Source organism: Dipodomys merriami, unplaced genomic scaffold (assembly GCF_024711535.1).
Source record: "Dipodomys merriami isolate MVZ:Mamm:240054 unplaced genomic scaffold, mDipMer1.0.p SCAF_22, whole genome shotgun sequence".
Classification (NCBI taxonomy): domain Eukaryota; kingdom Metazoa; phylum Chordata; class Mammalia; order Rodentia; family Heteromyidae; genus Dipodomys; species Dipodomys merriami.
In genome coordinates this window covers 4,811,694-4,829,264 of record NW_027203604.1, presented here as the reverse complement: position 1 = coordinate 4,829,264, position 17,571 = coordinate 4,811,694, and the positions used below count along the sequence as shown (strand labels likewise).

The window sequence follows — 17,571 nt, the reverse complement described above, 5'->3', positions numbered from 1 at the left end:
TGTTGTAACAATGAGAAGTACAAATTGTCATGTCAAAAAGGAGTTTTACAACGTTGGTGGAGGAGGAGGGGGGAGGGGGAGGGAGGGGGGAGGCTGGGATGGGAGGTGAAGGGTAAACAAAGGAGGAGGCTGCAATGCTTGGTAAGAAATGTATGCATTATCTTGCCCATGTAATTGTAACCCCTCTGTACAGTATGTTCACAAATAAAATAAAATTAAAAAAAAAAACTAGAAGTGGAGCTGTGGATAAATGGTAAAGCACTAGCTTTGAGCAAAGGAGCTCAGGGATGGTGCCCAGGTCCTGAGTTCAAGCCCACGGACCCTACCACCCTCAATAAACTCCCTCAAGTTTATACCTAAATATTTTGTTAGCATGAAATCTAAAGGTTGTAGAAGAATAAAAGCCTATTTTTGAGTGAAATTGGAAGAAGATTGATAGATGAGATGTGTATTATATAGAATGGAACAAAAAAAGATAAATTTAAAAATCAGGAAAGTCATATAAAGTGACTATGGCATTTTGACTAGCTTATCCATGTAACCCCATTATCTTGGGAGGTGGATTTTGAAAGGATTGAGTTTCCAGGAAAGATTGGGTAAAAGCAAGTCTGTATCTCAACAAAAAATAAAAAAAAAAAATCTTGGCATGTTGTCATACATCTATCATCCTACTGATGTGAAAGGTTGATGGACTTTCCTGGACCTGTGAAGATCAAGGTCCCTGCTAGCCATAGAAAAATAGGTGAGACCTAACATGAAAAGTAACTAAAACATAAATGGCTGGGGGTGTAGCTCAAGGGAAAAATCATATGCCTACCAAGCATGAGACCCGAAGATGAAACTACTTTCAAAGAACTTAAAAACAAAGCAAACAAACAACAGCAACAAAAAAGAAAGAAAGCAAAACAGGCACCAGTGGTTCATACCAGTTATCCTTTTTACTCAGGGGGCTAAGATCAGCCAGGTCAGAAGTCTGTGAAACTTTTATCTTCAATTAATCACCAAATCACTAAAATTGGAGCTGTGGTACAAGTTTTAGAATATTAGCCTTGAGCACAGTGACTGTACCTAGGCCCTGAGTTCAAGACCCGATACTAAATTACTAAAGTAATTTGATGCCAGCAAAAATTAAATGATTGGTGAGTGAGAGAGTAACAAATGAAATGTGACACTGAAAAATCTGTGATTGCAGATGAAAATTAAGCAATGTATTTTTTATTAATAGATAGGTACATATCTTTTATGTAGACACATAAAAGTATCATAAAAGTACAATTTGTACATATTGGCCACAGTTCCTGTGTAAACCAATATTATTTCTCTAAAGTTGTATGTAGTTGTCAACAATCTCATATTTTCAAAGGAATATTAAGTACAATTTATATACATGTGAGATATATCTTGAAAATAAAGGTGATGGTTGCTGTTCTGCTAAATTATTCAAAAATGAAAATTTTGTTAGCAACCTATCTATGTTAAAGTTTTTAAACTCCGTACTCCTATGAAAAAAATCATTAGTTACCAGTAACTTCAAGTCATTAATGCATAGATAGGGGATGCCTCCTTTTATTTTCAATCCTTGACTGATGAAAGCTAATATGAGAAATAGAGGAGAGTGCTTGTTTTAATATGTAACAGTATTGAATAATGCTGTCATACTAATTGGAATAAATAATGCTGTCATACTAATCGGAAAGGCATTATGATCATTGCCTACTTCATTATATGTCATTTCTGAAGTCATAAAATGGGCTACATATTTGTAAAGTTCTTAGGAAAAAAGTTTCACCTGGGCATTAATTATTTTCCTACAGCCAATACATTATATTCTAAAATATTCTAAATACTTAGTGCTGTATTTATAGGCATTTCAAATTCAAATTAATCGTTATTGATAATGTAGTTCCATTGAACTGGTACTTGCTAGCCTAAGGACTTCTGAAATCTAGTCATTAGTCTATACTGTAAATTGACGGTTACACTTTGCTATTCTTTGACATTGTTAGGTCTCAAGACTTTGAGAGTTATTTTTTTATTTTCTCTCAATACACATGTTTTTTTTTTTATTTCTCATGGACATAGTTTGAATTCAGGGTCCCATGCTTCCTTGGCTTGCTTGTTCAACACTATTGCTCTATTACTTTAGCTCAGCCCTTGGCTTGGCTTTTTGTTGGCTATTTGGAGATGTTATCTCTTGGGCTTTTCTGTTTAGCCTAGCCTCAAACTGCAATCCTCAAGACCTCAGCTTCCTGAGGTCATCAGTGACTCACACTGGGTTTTATTTGTTTTATATTTACAGTGTAAGAGAAGATCTATGAGCTTATAAGCACTTTCATAGAAGTGTGAAGAGGCTCTGTGAATAACATTCAAAGACATTGCTCTTCATATTTTTCTGTAAGAATGAATGTTCATAAAAATTAAATTCAGAATGAAGTGGATAAAACAAAATGGGACACTGTCTCTGCACTTTGATACTCAGTGGCTACCTCACTCTCAAATTTAGAAACACAATTTACTAAAACTGTAATTCTGGAGTTTTTCTTCTCCATTTTCTCAATCGCACACAACCTTTTCCAAGCACACTCCAGGTTGCTTAGATAGTGCCAATTATAGCATGAGCTTCTTTTTTTTTTATTGTGAAGATACCGTACAAAGGGGTTACAATTACATGGGCAAGGTAATGAATACATTTCTTATCAAGCATTGTTGCCTCCTCCTTTGTTTCCCCTTCCCATCCCTTCCTATCCCCCATCCCCTTGAAAAAGTTGTTTTTTGACATAATGTCTTGTACATCTCATTGTTGCAATGGGTCCACCTGTATCCCTATTTAAACAATTTGCTTTTTCCATTCCTCTCCACAAATTATACCAACAGTAACTACATCTTTTCTTTCTTTCTTTTTTTTCTTTTTTTTTTGTCTGTTGTGGGGCTTGAACTCTGGGCTTGGGCACTATCTCTCAGCTCTTCAGCTCAAGGCTAGCGCTCTACCACTTGAGTCACAGTGCCATTTCTGGTTTTCTAGTTCTTAATTGGAGATAAGAGTCTCATGGACTCTCCTGGCCAGTCTGGCTTTGAACCTTGATCCTCAGGTCTCAGCTTCCTGAGTAGCTACGATTACAGACGTGAGCCCCTGGCACCCGGCTAGTAACTACATCTTTGCAAGTCTGTGCTCTTTATTTTCTGACAGACTCAATGTTTAAAAGTTAAGACTGGCATATAAGTTAGGCAGTGAGAATTCATAGTCTGGTAGAAGGAAATAGTCTAAAATTAAACAACATATTATTAAATACAAATGTTTAATCATGAATATTCAGCAGTGCTTACAATTCTCTAAATCACTCATGTGTTCCTATTCATCGTTTACACTGTAATGTTTATTGTAAAAGTTTTTTTTTTTTTTTTTGTCGGTCGTGGGGCCTGAACTCTGGGCCTGGGCATTGTCCCTCAGCTCTTCAGCTCAAGGCTAGCGCTCTACCACTTGAGCCACAGCACCACTTCCGGCTTTTTTCTTTTTGCTTATATGGTGCTGAGGAATTGAACCCAGGGCTTCAGTCATGCAAGGCAAGCGCTCTACCACTGAGCCACCTTCCCAGACCCTGTAAAAGTTTTTTACTTAGCTATAAAATTTCTAAATTGATTTTTCTAGATGTCCTTGGTAAGTCATCATTAATTAGAATGTCTCCTTCTAAGTTTCTCACTAATCTTTTGTGGCAAGATACCATATTTTGCCCTGTTACTGTTGTAAAGTCAAATTTTATAAAGGAGATCAACTCTCAGGTGGTTAAACTATAGAACAGAACAGAAAAGGAAATTTTAAAAAAAAACTAAAAATAAAACTGATAAATTGCTACAAAACAAGAAATGTATAATGAGCCACTTTGATTTATGGTATTCATTTCCATTTCGCATAAGCAATCGATCTTCATACAAACTACAAACCTTTGCATCTGTTTATTAAGTAGTACATTTCACAATTGGCTGTTATAAAAGAGAAAGACAGTATGTGGGTAATGTAGCAAATCATTCCTGTTTATCAAGAGGAATGATTTAAGCAGATTTTAAAGGCATAAAAATATAAAGAGTATTTGCTGTGTCTTATTGACCTGTGTGCTCTCATCACCTTTTATACAGAAGCAGCCATTTGTCATATTTTGAAAGTTTAGGGAGATTTCACTAGTGGTTGATTTCTTCATGTTCCTGAGAGAATGGTTCCTCAGGAAACCCACTTACTTCAGCTGACTAGGATATTTTTTTCCCATACTTTACATGCATTTGTATAAGTTTATGTATTGCATATATTATGCATTATTTATATTTATGTATTCTAGTCTTAAGAGACTAGAAGACAGTGGAAAGTAGTTGTGCTGGTCACACTCAATGAACATAAGCTATCTCAAGGTACATTTTGTTTCTTCTTAAAATCATTTGGATTTTTGTTATCATTACTATGAATACATTTGTGGTAATTAGAAATATATGAATGAGTTAAATTTATTTGTATCCAAAATACATTTTAGAACTTCATTATAAGTTATCTGTTACAAAAGTATAAAATAAATAAAAGGCTATGTCATTTTCTCTCATGACACTTTTCATTTTCTTATTAAAACTAGAATTCAAATGAGGCTAAATGAGTTGGAGAATTTTAATAGTGAATCAGTGGTTGAAAAAGTTCAGCAACACAGCGCTTAAAGATTTAAGTTTTAGGGACCTTTCCATACACAAATATAATTATAATAGGAAATGTTTTTAGAGAACTTATTAAATACTTAGGTCTAAAATATTAAAAAATCAATTATTGGCAAATAAACAAAAGGACAGATTAGAGGATTCTGATTCTCCCCAGTAGTATAAATCCACTCAAGATAGACTAATAGAGTGGCTTCTTAATTCAGGTTACTGTAACCAGTTTTACATGGCAAATTTTAATGAAGTTTCTGGTTTTGTTAATTTAAAAGATTCATAGAAAATTATAAATTTCTATTTACAAAGGAGTCATACTAATTTAGTCATATTGTCAAACTGAAACCTCTCTTTTAGCTTAAAAGATCATTTGTTTTTATTGTGAGAACAACCAGAAAATTATCTATCCAGGTTACTATCATGAATAACTTAGGTGTCAATTATCTTGTACTGGTACAAGGTAGATATTGCATACACACACACACACACACACACACACACACACACACACACGAGCATATTATAATTATTTGATAATGTATGTGCTTTATTTCTATTTATTTTCTGGCTACGAGTTTATAAATATGTTACTATTCTACAAACAACAATAAAACCCCCAAAAGTAAAGTTATATGAGAAACAATAACACATGTCTTGTTAACTTGTTTTAATAACTAATTCTCAGAGTTGAAAAACATGCTGACAGTGAAGAATTCAAGAGCTATATCCGTAATATCCCAGAGACACTTCATCCTACAGGCTGTGAGTTTCACAATGTCAAGAGACATTAGAAATATTAGAATGTGTAGGTTATTATACCATGTGGTAGGTAGGAGGCAGGAATGCCACTATACATCCTACAATGTTTCAAGTGTGGAGATTAAGAAATCTTGTTTAATTTGAACAGCTTTCTTAATATGGATGACAAAAGAGATGCATTCACATAGCCCACATAATTAACCAGGTCTGTTTTAGAACCATGGAATGATTGCCAAGTAAAACTTTGAATCCAATGATGTGAAGGGCTTTGTTCACTGGGAAAATAAGCCAGAAACACTGTCATTTTGATGTGTATATTCAAGTAAATTTCCTTTGGCATTCAATCCAGCATTTGTGTTGCAACAGTTTAGGAAAATTCAAAGTTCAAACAAACTTTTCCTTGCTGTTTAACCAGTAGACTTTAATTTTGAGTTTCTATGGAATTTTCAAGCAAATGTAAATAATAATAATAATAATAATAATAATAATAATAATAATAATAATAATGAAAACTACCCACTCAAATACTTTGACTCTCATTAAGTAGCTATTTGAATGGAAAAGGGAAATAGTAACAGTTCCCCTTTGCTAAAAGAAATCAGCAAAAACCATAGTGCAAAGAAATGAAATCCATCAGATTTTATTCCCTATTGCTTGCGCCTAGGGACACACTGACAGGCTAGCAACTTTGAGATAGGAACATAAATTTTGATTGTGATTTAATAAAAAAATCTTCTGCTTTTTACCTCAGTTCATTAATATTTTTAATTTGCACACTGCCAAAAGCATGATGCTCTCCTTCAGTCAGAAACAAATTAAACCTGCAGGGAAGGAGGAGCACTAACCCATGAGAAAAAGTTCCTTCCCAAGCTTGTCAAGGAAGGCACTCTAAAATGCAAGAATTGTTGACAGCAAATATCTGCTACATAAAACAACTATCCTGTGATGAACTGCCAGTCTTAAACATACAGGTGTACTTCAAATACAAAAATAGACAATTATTCAAACTATGGTAGAAAAAAAAGCTCTTCTTAGTTTCTTCCATGGTTTCCAGATTCATTTCAATGTTCTGACCCCTTTGAACACTTGAAACACAAAATGCCAAAAGAATAAATAAGAGGTCTGAAATGCCATCTATGGCCTAAGTCAAATGCTTCCACATAACCTTAGAGGTAGTTGCATTCACTGGAGGCTGGTGAGTTCCCCACTGATGGAGAGAATGGAAAAATGAAGACTATGATGAATGAGGGAATCACAACATGGACGAACAATTAATTTGGCTACTAATATAGCCAGGAATCTCATTCACTTTGATTTGCTCAGTTTCCGGGCAAACAATTTTAATACTTAGCATTTATTAGCCACATCCAAACATTTTAATAAAATAATTGTACACAGGCAAGTTTATTCTACTTTGGTAAATGAACAACTGCTCTGAGCCCACATTTAGTTCTTTAAAAATGAAAAAAAAATCCTAACCTTGCAGCTTATTTCTAAGCAATTTCAAATAGAATATCCTTCTGTTTATGTAGCAACAAACCTCTATACTCTTATTTATTGAAACAAGACCAAGGCAAACAAAATTAAGGACCTAGGTGATTATGATAAGGAAAGTGATCATGATTTTGATTAGTCAGCAAAAATCAGATTAAAATACACATTATTTAAAAGAAGAGACAGAGAGAAATGTTCAGACCTGTTTAACTGCAGTGAATGGAGGGGAGAGGAATTACCAATATGCACAAAACATTGTATGAATAAATTGCACTAAGTACAAAACACATAGTTTGAATCATAAATTAACCATCATGAAGACCAAGAAGATATACCTGTGACATTGTGAGACTTTACCAAGGACTAAATCTGAACTGGCTATTGAAATGTTAGTGGATTTAGAAAAATGAGCCCAGGGACTCACAGATCATTTCATCTCTTTCCAAAGAAGGAACATGATGTTTACTGTTGTTTGTTCCCTTCCTGCTTTTGTTTTTTTTTTTTTTTCCTCACAGGGACAGAGAGAATTTGGTCTGTATTAAGTGCTGAAATTCTCTAGAAAGGAATCTGAGGAAGGTTGTTTCCATCTACAAATAAGAACGTTTTTGTTTCTGAAATAAGGTACATAGTTAGGCAAATGGTATAATGGACAGAGTATACACTTTCAAATAAGTGGTCTAACTTGTTGCAAAACAATTTATTGAATTCAATTTAGCATACTGAAAAAGGGACCATAGATTTACCTACCTGAATGCAGTTCCATTTTTTTATTTTTGCTTATTATTTTCCCTTCCTTCCTTCCTTCCTTCCTTCCTTCCACTTCTTTTATTTTCTACTGTTTTGTTTTGTTTTGGGGATAATGAGTATTGAATCCAGGCTTATCAATATCAGACAACTAGAACAGTATTTTCTACCAGGATTGCATGCCCTTTCTTACTCTTAACTGACCTAAATTTTGCTTTAACATAAGACTACCATAAGTTCTGAAATATAGGAAGCTGTTTACCAAGCAAGATAACTGGATTAAGAAGGACCTTGCATAGTATTGAAACAACTGCTGGAACATTATATTATTCCAGTGTAGCCTAGACTAGTAATGCAAAGTCAACTTGAAAGTTTCATGGATTCACATGAGTTCTGGTCATAGTCATGCAATTCTGGGCCAATATAAGATAATTTATATATTCTTATTATTGACATAGAACATATTTTGTCATTGAATATAACTATAAGGACAGGAAGAATTCCATTTCATTAGCTTAAATGGAGAGTAAAATATTGATTGTTTAGTAATGTAATTGAGATCATTGAATAATTCTTTGCCAAAAAAGTGAAGTTATATATCTTTGAAGCAAAATCAATTGAGAAAACCAAACTGATGACAAAGCAAAGAATAAAAATTCACTTCACAGAAATAAAAAAATAAACTAGTACAGAAAGTTTGCGAAAACTCCATTTTAACATAAAATTGAGAATAAATTCTAAACATTCTTAGCTCTTCAAAATGTCCTTTTGTTACTAAGATGAACTGACTATTGGGGATAAACTATGGTTATTTAAATAATTAATCCCTTTATATAAAAGGGAAGAAAATGGTACACATAAAATAAGCATGAACTATTTAATGTCAGGCATAGGTGGTTCATACCCTAGCTCTAGAGTTCTGAGGATTATAGTTCAAAGCCAGCCCAGGCAAGAAAATCTGTGAGATTCTTATGTCCAGTTACCCACCACAAAAGCTTGAAATGAAGCTATGGCTCAGGTGATATGGCATTAGCCTTCAGCACAAAAGCGAGGCTCAGCACTCAGGCCCTGAGTTCAAAAACCCCAGGACCAGCATACACATATACATCATACATATATATGTATGCACATATATACATATATATGTGTATATATATGCATGTATGTCTGTATGTGTATGTACATACATATATATAAGTAAACATAAATAAAACAGGTGTGTTATTGTTTTTATTTTCAATAAAACTATATCAAAGCATTTTCTTTCATAAAAGAAACTAACATCAAAATATGAAAATGAGGCAGAGGAACCATCTTAAAAACAAAATAAAATGATGCTACCAAGTGTTTCATGTTCTTCACCTCTATGAAATTTAGTGGGAATATAAGAAGATATATTGTAGCTGTTTACTCATATACAAAAGTGGAAAGGGGTGAGACTCTCCATGTGAAATGGATCTTCCCAACTAGAAGCAATTGACTCCTGAGCTCTCATTTTACAGATGATAAATCTAAGGTCTGGATTTGTCAAAGTTACAGTAGAAGTCAGAAGTATAAATGTCCAGCAATCGAATTTTAAGGCCTATAAAGACGTTCCTCCAGAAATATGCCATTTTTACTATAGATATTCGAACTAAGGATAAGTCACTCCATGTTTTAACTTCCTATTTACTTAAGAACATGAAAGGAAATATCTGAAATCTGGACAGCGTTTAGAAAAATCTGTGAAGAGTACTGAATATACATAGAATTACTTAAGATTGTTTTGAATTAAATGTGGCAGCAGTGACTTCAAAGGTTCCATGGAATCTCCATATAGGATTTACTCTCAAGGAGCTTACTCCTACTGAGAAAATCTGGCTCCTTTTGCTGTATTGAAACAGTGTGGGAAGAAATAACATGGGAAGTGATGACAATGGGTTAGGAATCTTTTCAAAGAAGGCACTGAAGAACATACTAATTGAGTTGAAAAGCTATAAAGCATAGGGTATGTTTCCAATAAATGCTCAAAATAAATTTTGTTAAACACTAGCATTAAATGGTATCCTGAAATGACAATGTTTGGCAAATTCAGGAACAAGAATAAGGACTGTGATGTTTTTATGAAAAAAAAGTCTTGCTTCTTGAAAAGAATCAGAACAAGCACATGCCACAATGACACTTGAATTGGGTGCCATTATTCTATAAAAGTCCCATTTCAACACACCAAGACATTTTGACTCAAGACCTTAAACTTGGCATATGGGTAGGAAAAACACATGTTTGGCTGAGAGATACTAATTCTTCTATGGAAATTAATGATTCAAGTTCATTAATATTTTGGCTAATCTCATTCTAGGATTCTGGACCATTTCTGTATTGTATTTCAACGCTTTCTGGTAGAATTATTTTGGAGCTGTACATTGAAGTAGCATGAACTGTTCTCAAAACTCTAGCTATCTGCTGCCCCGGTCATCAATGTGTTCTGTGTTGGAGGGCACATTAGTCATATTATTAATATTGATATTATGAATCATGCTACTGGGACCACTTTCTTACAGAATGAGCAGTTGCCCTTAAGACAGACAATCTGACATCTTTAAAAAATGAGTGGGAAAGACCAAGATTTTTGTGCATATGTATGTATGCATATATATAATGATGTTTATTCTTATTATCTTTAGTTATTCATAAGGGTTTCAACTCAACATATCAAAGCTATAATGTCAAAATTAGAAATGACAAAATCTTATATGACATATCTTTCTGGAAATTAGTGTTCTGGGGGAATATTGATTTCAATCCATTATTAGAGCTATTTCCTTTGGTAAAAAGAAGTCCTAAATAAAGGTATAGAATATAAACATTTGGAAAATAGAGTAACAGCAAATAACCTGGCATAGTCAAGAGAAAAATTTGGTGCCTATAAAATAGAATTGGTAAGTGAAAGATACTTATTTGTTACTAAATCAAAATTTGTAAGTGATAATCCACAAAAATTATATTAATGTTAGTTAAGCAAGTCTATACTGAAAATATTGCTCTAGGAAAATTAATACTCCATTTCTTCAGTCTTTTTTTTAAATGTTTCTTTGTTCTTGAGATTGCAAAATACAATTAAAAATGTAAATTAGCAGGGTGTTAGAAACTCATGTTTACTCATGCTACTCAGGAAGCTGAGATCTGAGGATTGAAATTCAAAGGCATCCCAATCAAACAAATCCTTGAAATACTTACTTCCAATTAACCAGGGAAATGCTGGAAGTGAAGGAATGGCTTAAGTGGTAGAGTACAAGCCTGAGTGAAAAATCTAAGCAAGAGTGTGCAGCCCTGAGTTTAAATCTAAGTCATGGCAGAAATAAACAAAGAAAACAAAAACACATAAGTTAGGACAGCATCAAGTAGAAAATAGAAGTGATATATAGAAATGTATATCTTCAAATGTCTTAATGAGTTAGTAGGCAGCTATTTTTACATAGGTATTTTTCTTTGACATGAGACTGTATTAAGGCTTGTGAAAAGTAGACTTGTGTTAGCACTCTCAAAAACAGAGAAGATGCAAAGTTGACAGAATCATTAATTTTGCAAATTGTCACATTTCCCTGATATCCAGTCCCCATGACACTTTTTTAGTAAGCTCAGTGGGTTGGATACCAAAGAGAGAAGGTAGCATAGTAGAACAGAGAACACTAAATAGGAAAATTCAAAAGTTAGAAAAAACCCTACTAGGGGAGTTTTTCTATTTTTGTGAATACCTGGAGAAGAACAGCTTGATTTAGAACAGGAGGCAAGAGATCACACAGGGAATGCCATGCTTCATTAACCACAAAATATTCCTACAATATATCAATACTATTATAGATAAGATGACATTAGACTTATTAAAGTTACTATTTCAGTTGTTTTCACAAAAGTATTTATTAATATTCTATATCAGATGGTCAACAAGTTAAAGATAGGAAATTTAATTTCCACTGAAAGGATAATCGTCTATTTAGTTCAATTGTGGACACTATTTAAACTTAATTCTGGAGTTTTATTGACTAGTACATGAGTTTTGTCGCAGCCTGACAGGTGAACAACCTACATAAAATATGTTTTTTTCCTTAATGCAAGGGAAACCTATTTAAATACTAGTATTCTTCTGAAAATGGAATGTGTTACCCTGTGAAGCTTTTTGAACTCCATCATAAAGTTGAGATTAGATGAGAGGAACACATAGACCCTTGGTGAATGGAAATTATTGTGGAGATGTGACATGTCAGGTCAGACTGAGTCCCTGATGCAGTGACTCTGATTCACAAAAGTTGAATAAACATTATGGAGGTGGCTTTTCATGTCCCATGACTATTTTAGAGGCTATTAGTGATTGACATGAAATATTTTATGAGGCATAATTTGTTTTGCCCCCTTCCTTAGCAATAAATTTAAGTCCTTTCAATTCCAGGTAATTGTATACAATTATTTTTGATTTCCAGTCCTGTGTATGAAGAAAATAGGTGATGTTTAACTAATTAGCTATTGCAGAAATGATGCTCCTTGGGCATGTTGGTGGCATTTAAATTAGCCTGGCTTTCCAAAAGTAAAGCTGAAACATCACAGGAAGACTTTTAGGAGAAAAAGCAAAAGGAGCCAATGGGAGGAGGGTTTGTATAGGTCATTCTAACAAATGCAGTAAGGACTGAGCATAGTTACCTGGGGAATGCACCAAAATAAAACCATCTAAGACCCAGCGACCCTTCTAAGTCAGGAAAGAATTGTTTGTTGGGTTTATTTAACATGTATTGTTATGTAAGAACAATTAGGATGAAAGAACTAAAAATGGCACTGAAAGAATGCAGTGCAGATTGCACAAGAAAGTTTAGCTTTTTGAATTTAGATGTGTCTTGTGTATTTTCCCTATCTTATTCTTTTTATTTTATTTTATTTTATTTTTTACTTTTGCAGGTCCTGGGGCTTGAACTCAGGGCCTGGGTGCTGTCCCTGAGCCTCTTTGTGCATTACCACTTGAGCCACAGCACTACTTCCAGTTTTTTCTCAGTAGTTTATTGGAGATAAGAGTCTCACAGATTATCCTGCCTGGCTGCCTTCAACCATGATCCTCGGATCTCAGCTGCCTGAGTAGCTAGGATTACAGGCTTCAGCCACTGGTACCTGACTATTTTTCCCTGTTTTATGTTTCATTACTTTGAGACCTTTGGTATATGAATAATACTGAGTTCTAGTAATGTGTTACTGAAAATTTTATTTTATTAGTGAAAGGGTTAACTTGACTGCCAAAAACAAATGGTAGCTCAGATTATTTAGTGAAGTAAAGGAAAAAGTTACTTCAAGCCTAAAATAAAATTGACAAAGTATGCCCATGGAAATATGTTTGTAGATACTAGTATCACTATAAAAGTATAGTATCATAATCTTGAGGCCCATTTGATTACTTTGGTCAATTTTCATACAGCTGTCATAAAGTAAAATAAAACAGAAAGCAGCTCAGGAGCTTAAGGCACAGAAATGTCGTCTTTTTCTATAAGTGGGTGATGGAATTAGGTGTTTCCACAGTAGCTGTCTTCCATCAGTGACATAGAATGGGCTGTTGAGCTTTGTGGCTCCACCATCTCTAACTGGTGCCTCCTCTACAGCCTCTTCTACATAGGCATAAAGAGACTGGAAAAACTAGCCTGTGTTTTAAATAATCTGCAAATGAATGATACGGTTTATTTTTTTCTGAGTCAGAAGAAATCCCATGCCCACGCCTAACTGCAAAGTGGGAAAAGAACATCTCCTTAATATGCAACACAGCAAGGAGCCCCACATTCTGCTGTTCTAGTACTAGTAGTACTTCTTATATGCCTTATAGTTTCCATTAGCTTGGTACTTCAACGAAGTAAGGCAAAAACCTGGAAGTACAAACATATTTCAAGAGGTAGCCCTCTATCCTTGAGTGGATAAAGGAATCAAGAAAGAAAGAAGAAAGAAAGGGAGAAAGGGAGAGAGCATGAGTCTTCTTGTTCAAGACCTAGTACACACACACACACACACACACACACACACACACACACACACACACACACGTGTGTGTGGTAGCCAACGCCTCAAAATTTTATTTGCTATCAAATTAAAAATAAGTAAATAAACAACTTAATTTTGCCTAACTAAAAAGGAAGGTCCATGAAATCAAAGCCACACCTTAGTGGTTTTATATTATCTAATCATTATCAGAATGTTTGCACCAAATACTCCTTCAAAGTTTGAGAAAAATAAATTAATTAACAAATAAATGGCTCCGTACTTAAATCTCAACATGATTTATGTCTCTACCCTAATAATATACACCCATACCAACAATGGTAATAATTGTATACAAGGGTGAAATTTCTATACTTTCATATCTATTTTAGAAAATAAAAGATTGGGAAGCAAGCTAGGTAAATGTCATTCTCTCTTATCCATACATACAACATAAAAACCCTAGAAAACACCAACTAATGTACAACAAAATTTTTATTTTTTTATTGTGCAGTGTAGGAATCTCATAGGGCCAAGGCCTTATACGCACTAGGTACATGCCACTAAATTACAGTCTTGATATTCAAACATTTAATTTTTTAAGGGAAAGTAATTTATAGCATTTGTGCATTTGTACATTATTAAAGAAACATTTAAAGCCCTATAGACAGAAGGCAGATTTTTTTGAAATGCAGTAGTACAGTTGAATAATTTGTTTTCTTTGAAATAAAGTTCATGACTAATGCTAACCACCTGAGTATTACTTGAAATTTGCCTACCATATTATAACAGAAATGCAAGATGTCCAAACTTACATAAAATTTGCATTTAAAAATTGAGAACACTAATTTGGGGAGGGGAAGGGAAAAAACAAAATTTTTAAATAGGGATACAGGTCGACCCGTTGTAACAATGAGATGTACAAGACACTAGGTTGAAAAATGAACTTTACAATTTAGGCAGGGTGGTGGGGGGAAAGGGAGCGAAGGGAGGGGGCGGGCAGGGTAGGAGGGGGGAACGTAGTTGTGGAGGTGGGAAGGAAGGGATGGTAGGGGAAAAACAAAGGAGGAGGTAACAATGCTTGATAGGAATGTGCTAATTACCTTGCTCATGTAACTGTAACCCCTCTGTACAGTATTTTTACAATAAAAAAGTATTTAAAATAGAGAACATGAATGAGTTTCCAGTATTCACCATTATTTGCCTTCTGAAGGATTAAGTCTTGGGGCCTGAACTCGGCCTGGGCACTGTCCCTCAGCTCTTCAGCTCAAAGCTAGTGCTCTACCACTTAAGCCACAGCACCACTTCCAGCTTTTTCTGCTTATGTTGTGCTGAGGAATTGAACCCAGGGCCTCATGGATGCAAGGAAAGCACTCTACCACTGAGCTACCTTCCCAGACCTGAAGGGTTTTATATATATAAAAGATGTTTGCATATGTGTTCAAAATATGCACCTGGTAGGATTTTTCATCTTGGAATTTAAAATAAGCAGTTGTCATTTTTTTTCCTTTAATAAATGTAAAGGTACAATAAATGAAATCTCACTTTAAACTAATGTACGAATTTTCTTGAGGACTACATATCAAGGTTATTGCTGAAAACAGGCAGAATTGAGATTCACTAAAATCTTACTTTAGTAAGGATATTTCAGTATCATCTTTGGATGCAAAAATTACACTAAAATCTCAGCCTCTGAATTTGTTAATGATGTGATTTCAGAGCTGAGGCTGAAATTTTACTATATGTATAAACAGTGAACATTGCACCTGATAGACAATGAATGCTTCCAACTTGAGTTCCTTTCAACCATACATCATTGTGCATATGTTAGTCTCTTGACCTCTCCAAAGGTCCAAACTCCAGGTGCAGAAAATAACATTTATGAATTGGAACAAATTGCACAATTACACAGATAGATACAAAACTCAGTGAATCATAAGCATTAAATAGCTTACATAAGTAAAAAAAATGCTGCAATAAGATATTCTGTAAATATTTCAACTTCTATGTAGGTAATATTTGTTCTTTATATTGAAATAAAATGTTATTGCTGGCAGTTAGTTACTGAATAAATATTACTTTTTAGTTTGAGACTTATATGGTAACTTAATAGAGTATATTTTATGCATTCAATTTGAATATTAGTTTGCATGCTATCTTTTATATTTAGATAGCACTCTGGTTTGAATTTTATTTTTTTCTCTTATTTCAAGATGTACTACAAAAACAATATTCTAGAATATATCATAATATTTCAGAATATTTTCAATTAATGACCTTGGTCATTGTTCATGTTTATTCCACTGCTTTCTTTGAAAAATCATAACTAAGAAGAAGTTAATATTATAGTAATAAAATTTTAAAGTTTCATTTTTAAAGTAGGAATGAAATCCCAAGTTCGTCAACTTTGATTAAATTTATTAAGGAATTCTTAAGCACAGACCAATACGTCCAGCATGCTGCAGTAAATAGCAAGTTGGCCTTGCTACCTCCTTTAATAAGCTTGAAAAACTGCTCAATGAAAAGCAGGCACATGGATAGGGTAGGTGATATAATACAGGGAAAACTGTCAAAACTGTGTGATCCTGAAAAAAAATTACTCTTGGAAAGATGGAATTTATACCACAATAGTTAACACAGATGCATGCCCATATACAATATATTAAAGTTCACCAAATGATGTTTGAAAAAGAGGAAAATTGCAAGAAAAAGGAGTAAAAATGTGTTGGAAGGGGTAGGTTTGTTCAAAGTACACACTCTGTGCATGTATGGAATTAACCCAATGAAACTACTCTTACTACAAATGTATTTAAATTCAAAAATGAAATAACAAAGTTAAATAACCATCTGACTCTGCTGTACCATTCTTGGGGCTATACCTGAAAAATAATAAGTCAGACCCCAACAGGGATATCTACATACCTATATTTACTGCAGCTCCCTTAACAATGCTATAGTTACAGAATCAGCGTAAGTACCCATCAACACAGGACTAGATAAAGAAAGTGTATGTGTACACTTCAAAAGTCCTGGTGCAGTGACTCGAGTGTCATGGAATTTATAGATAAGTTTAACTATTGTATGCACAGTTTGGTAAATCTCAATTCTTCAAACAATATTTGCTAAACAGGACAGTCTGCTATCAAAAGTGTTCTTGTGTAAAGGAGGTGTGAATTTGGAAAAGTAATAACAACATGGAAAATCAAGGTGAGAGGATCATATTGAGACAGAATTTTGATTAGGTACCTATTGAGATACCCTAGAAACATTTGAGAGTGGGAGATAATGGTCTTCCATAAGAAGATGCTCAACTCTTGCATCCTAACTCAGCAAAATTGGAGACATGATTGCAATCCATCAAGTTAAAATTTGTAATACTCTGGTTCAGTGAGTGTTATCAGGGTCATCAGGAAACAAAGCAAAGAACCCACAAATATACAGAATTTAAACCACAGTATTTGTGATAGCAAATAACATAAAATATAAGAAGAAATATGCCTTATAATCTTGAATAGATTCAGAATAGTATGGGCGAGTGTGTGAATTGGAATACAAACAATACTTAAATAATATTTGGAGAAATAAAGGACTGGGTGGAGTTAAAAATGAATGCTAGGCTACTACATACAATTACATAATTCATCAAAAAGTCATCTCAGCAGGGCACCAGTGGCTCATACATGTAATCCTAGTTACTTGGGAGGCAGAAATATGAGGATCGCAGTTCAAAGCTAGCCCTGGAAGGAATGTCCCTGAGACTCTGATCTCCAATTAACTACCAGAAAACCAGAAGTGGCAAGTGGCGCTGTGCCTCAAGTTGTAGAGCACTTGTCTTGAGCTGAAGAGCTCAGGCACTGTGCCAGGCCCAGAGTTCAAACCCCAAGACTGGAAAATAAAAAAGTCATCTCA

General features: G+C 34.2%; 1 protein-coding gene across 41 annotated transcripts in view; it reads right to left on the bottom strand.

Annotated features, from left to right (window-relative positions):
• The window catches only part of Ptprd (protein tyrosine phosphatase receptor type D), a 2,013,525-nt gene that overhangs the window by 1,223,454 nt on the left and 772,500 nt on the right, over positions 1-17,571 (bottom strand). The window lies entirely within an intron of this gene.